Source organism: Lolium perenne, chromosome 7 (genome assembly GCF_019359855.2).
Source record: "Lolium perenne isolate Kyuss_39 chromosome 7, Kyuss_2.0, whole genome shotgun sequence".
Classification (NCBI taxonomy): Eukaryota; Viridiplantae; Streptophyta; class Magnoliopsida; order Poales; family Poaceae; genus Lolium; species Lolium perenne.
In genome coordinates, this window is record NC_067250.2 from 99,369,300 (window position 1) to 99,374,645 (window position 5,346).

The following is a 5,346-nucleotide window of genomic DNA, read 5'->3' on the forward strand; positions in this document are numbered from 1 at the left end:
CCTTCCTTCCCACAACCATAGCAGATGATTACGGGTTTCTCGAATTCTTCCGCAAATGCCCTCTCGAGTGCCACAACGTTGCAGATGATCCGGTTAATTGGGTTCGACTCGACGACCTCCCGGTTATATTGATTACCGTAGTAGGTCGATATCTCTGGGTTTGAAACTCCGATCAGGTATTGGTTTATCGATTGGGTACTTCCTTGGCTCTATACGAGCTCTCTTCCTCTGTCCTCCCGGACTTGCCTCGTAGTCATCCTCGAAAGTGATTGCCGAGTCAATCAGTTCCTGGAATTCGGCAGTCCGTGCCAACCTCAGTTGCATCTTCATGTATGGATTCATGCCTTTCATGAACCGCTTCTTCCGCTTCTCCTCGGTATCTACATCCTCAGGTGCATACCTGGATAACCTATTGAAATCCCGAACATACTGCATAATTGGTGCAGTATTCTGTCTCAGTTCTTCAAACTCCCTCTTCTTCAACTCCACCACGCTGTCCGAACATGAGCATCCCGAAACTTCTTCTTGAACTCCTCCCAGGTGAATACCTTATCCGGAGGGTGTCTTGCTACAAGGTTCTCCCACCATGATGCTGCTGGTCCCGACAACAGATACGTGGTGTATCTAATCTTCTCCTCATCGTTGCATCCAACAGGTCTTCAACTTCCGTTCCGTATCCATGAGCCAATCTTCGGCGTCCATTGGTTCCTGGAGCTGATGTAAATGGTAATGGTCTTGCATTTTGGAAGTCCGATAGTGTTACTCCCTTGCCTTCATTACCCCTATCATTAATGACATGGGTAAAGAAATCCTGCATATTCTTGCTCGGCTTTCCTGGTAACGCCTCCTATCTTCCTCCATTGACCTCATATATTGTTGGAAGTCTGGGTGCAACATTGGGTGTGGTGGTGGTGGTGCGTTTTCTGCTCTAGCTGCTGCATCTGCTTCCTCTTTCTCTCTGGCTTCCCGCTCTCTGCGAGCCTCTTCGATTTCTACTAACGCCATTTCCCCTAGTCCTCAGAATAGAGAGCGATTACTCATAATTACACCATGCAAATGCTTTACGAGCTCAACTCAATGCCCGAACTAGTCACACAATGAAATCAAGAAGCAAATCCAAAACAAACATTTATTATGTATATACACCGTATAATACATAACACACTCACAAACTTATATTACATGTGGTACATATAAACCACTTATTTGGCTCAAAGCCCAAGCCAACGGAAATTTAAAATACGTTCTATTACAATACCACCTAGATTACTTTATTCTTCATTGGAACTCTACTCCTCATCGTCTTCATTCGCCTCCGCGTACATCCCGGGGTCCATCCGGTACAACGGTCTGTCCTCCGAAGACCGTCCGGAATGAAAGTTCTTCCCGTAGGTATGTAGTCCGAATCGGACGAAGTGCCGAGACAGAGATCCGTCATGCCAAAGTAACTAGATAAAGACTCGTACATATCCCAGTGGAATACATCTCCTCTTCCCCAGTCATCCATGGAGGATTCCTATTAACTTGACCCCTCATCTTCTTCTTCTTCTTTTTCTTGGTTCCAACTCTCACCTACAACGTCATCGGGATGTTTTGGGTAATCCCATCTCCAAATCCAAAGAAATGGAGTTGGTGTCTTTCTCTTTCTGCTCAAAGCTTTGGTTAACATTCGGGTTAACCGCATCACTCTCATCTCCTGTATCACATGGAATTGGCTCCTCCTCATCACCGAAAGGTTCCCCAAACGCCAACCCGTCGAGTTTTCAATCGGTGACTCCGAGCAATTTATGTTCCATGAGTGGTCTTCCCCATATCCAGATCATATGATGCTGACACGTGTGGATAGTGCGGGACAAAGTTAGGTGTAAGTGGATCTCTTGTAGGTAGATTTCTCTTGAACCACTTTGGTCACTCAAATCTACATCATTATACGGGTTAAAGAAGGGTGTAGTATGTTGTGGTTGTGCCCTCAAATCACGCATCCGAGTTTGGACTTTATCGTGGTCCGTGAACTCAGCTAGCATGTGGTCAATCTCACCTCTCATCTTCATGTGTAAAAGGTACATCGTGGTCAATAAAGACTTACAACTATCCATGTCTTTGTCCGTGACTTCAGGACTTCTGTGTGCTAACACCAAATGATTCAGAGTGGGATCCTCATCTTCCTCGGCATGAGGTATATGAGAAAACTACGAACATAGCAGTTCTATCGACTTGTGCTGCCTTATCTCAAGGATTGCCTTGAATAGACCCATATGGTAGGCTGTGGTGATAGTTTTTGCTTCTCCGTATGGCATTATACGACTCATCGCAGCTTTTTCCGGTAGTTGGACCGATACTCGCACTTGGCTAGGATTTCCCCATCATAGTAAGTATACTTGATAATGTATCCGTGGATCGCAATGAAGTTCCTTCAGCATCCCACACAGGGAGAGCTGTTATTGGTCCATCATAATCACCGAGCCAACCCTCAACTTTCCTCAAAGTCCTCTTAGGAAAAGTGTTCGCCATTATGGCTGTATACAAAAGCAGAATATTAGTGATGATAATGCATCATAATAGCTATAATAAAGAATTATCGCACTAAAATATATGGTTTTGCTATTCTCAAGTGAATAATCACCATACTTCTAGAGAATCCTTTACTATTTCTACTAGACTCCTACAGGTTCCTTCCCTATACTAGGTTTTTCCAACCTAAGGTCGCAACATTTGCTCACGATACCACCAAGTGACCCAAAGATACCACCGCATGTTGTAGTATACAAGTCGTTGATATGATCTTTGTGAAGGGGCTTCCTCACAATTTGCCATATCCCTCGAGTGGTACAACAGAAACATTGCAGTCATAACACTCCATACTTTATTACAAACATTTTCTTAACAAGTTGGTATTCTCACAGTCCTATGAGAACACCCTAAGATACTACTAAAGTACAATTACAACTCATACTAAAGATGAAAAGAGCTCAACAACTTATTTAGGTAAGTTCTACGTTGCTCGGCTCTATGGTACTAGGGTATGTCACTACTCCTCCACCTCCGTGTCATCCGGTCCGTAGACTATCCCATAGTCTACGCCTTCCACTCCGCCCGGTAAGATCAGGTTCATCGTAGACCAGCTCGTAGCTTCCTTCTCGTGCTTCATCGTTGATAGCCTCCACTTCAGGATCACGGTCTAGCAAGGGTGTCGAAAGAAAGTGAGTACAGAGGTACTCAAGTTCTAAAAGAATAAAAGGTGTTTGATGCACTAGCTACGACCATTGATCGTGAAATCGCAGTCAATGCATGTTTTGAAAACATTTCTTCAAAAGGTTGCTTTTATTATGAAAACTATGCCCGTCGGTCTTCACAAAGTTGACTAGAACTTCGTGGAGTTCCTTTCCTCGCGTCATAGCGATTCCCTTCCCGGAACAAGGAGTAGCCACAATTTGATACACTCTGCAGAGGTGCGTTACTTTTCCCACAAGAGATCCCACCCTTTTTGCCATCCGCAGGACTTGCCCCGTTCACACTTCCTTTGGTGTGAGGCCAGGTATAAAGATCCAAGCCCACACCGCCTTCTCCGCGATCGCAAACCCACCCTTTTGTCCACCCGCACACCTCCAGAGACTTGCTTATGGCTTGATATACCCTCATTGTTCATGCTTATAGGCTTGCTATGCTTCTTGGTTTATTCATACTTGCTTGTCTAGGTGCACTTGTGATGCATCTCGTGACACTTGTGTGTGTGCCGAGGTGCCCGTGATATAATTCAAGATTAATTGCAAGCCAATGATCCATTGGATCATTTCTTGCTTGTTGGCTAATCCTCCGTGTAGCTTGGCTTGCTATGATTGATCAATTTGATCAATAGCTTGTCGCTGATTGCTTATCAAGCTAATTGTGGCTATATGAATCAATTATCTAGTGATGTCGATGCTCAAGCATCACCGTGTGGTTGCTTACTTGTGCCGTTGCTTATCTCTAGCTATCTAGAGTTGCTCTAGTGGCTATGAATTAAGTTGTCTTGCTTAACAAGATGTCATTGTCATGTTTAGCATGGATCTGTAATAAATTCATGCTTGGATTATTTAATTATGATGAACTCGCTTATGCGGTGATGATTTAAATGTCTGCTTGTATATGAGTTTGCCGTTCATGATTCTTTTACAAGCTAAAAATCTGAATCCATTTCTGGATAGTGATGTGATCTATTTGGCTTTCTTTAATTGGTGCTAAGTGTGATGTGACCTCGTAGCTTGCTACTGATTGGTTGCTCACATGATTGATTTGATCTTGTTGGCTACTCACTTTGCTTGCATATTTGGGGATCATATTAAGTATGAATGCCAATATGCTTGCCTCGTGAAGAAATCTAGGGTTTCGATGGTTGCTTGCTTAGGATCTTCTGTGTAGTCTTAGCTGCTAATCTATGCTATCTACTCGGTGCTATCTGTGCATGTGATCTTGCTAGTGTGCATCTGTTCATGCTTTCTAGCCTCTGTGCACATGATCTCGTATCTGGATAGTGTCTATCTTAGTAGCCTTTGATCGGCAGAATCCTTGGTGAAAAACAAGTGATGATCTACCCATATGAGCATCTGCTCATCCCATGCTTATGCATATGATGGATTAGATCCATTGGATCTCTTCCAGGAACTAGGTATACCTTGTTCCAGCTCCTAGAAAGTAATGCTTTGTTGATGCAGTCTTGTGGTTTGTGCAAAGCCCTTCACCTCCAGATCTTGGATGATCTTCTCAGGTCACCATGATTTCTGATGGCTGAGGTTTTGTGTGTTTGTGCTGTTCTTAAGCAAGAACAGGATGAACTATGTGTTGCTCAAACTTCACCCTTACCTGGTGATTCTTATCTCGGTCGATCTGTGCACTTTGGTTCTAGGGTTTGTGATCCTTTTATACCATCTCTTCTTTTACTCGACCATGACACACAAGGCCTGGTCACTTTGTGACTCATCCCTTGCATTGCCTTGGTTGTTGCCGCCAAAGACACTTGAGCTGTGTGCTCTCATATGCTGAAACTTGAGCCTACTGCAGCTGCTCGCTTTGGTCCACTTTGATCCTATCTTGTGCTATCCTTGGCTTTGGACAAGCACAAGTGTGTCAGACTTGGTTCTCATCCAAACTGAATATTGTGTCATTTGCTAACTCTAACATTTTGGCTAGTTTGATTCTTTGTTTTGCAGGTTTATGAAGTTGGACATGGCCAGAAGATATTCTCCAAGTCATATAGTCTAGGTTTTAGATTAGGAATAAACTTGTAATCTTCATTTTCATTTCTGTTTCTTATTTATCAATTTTTGTATCAAGAATATTGTAAAGACTTTGTAATCTGTGTTGTTATCA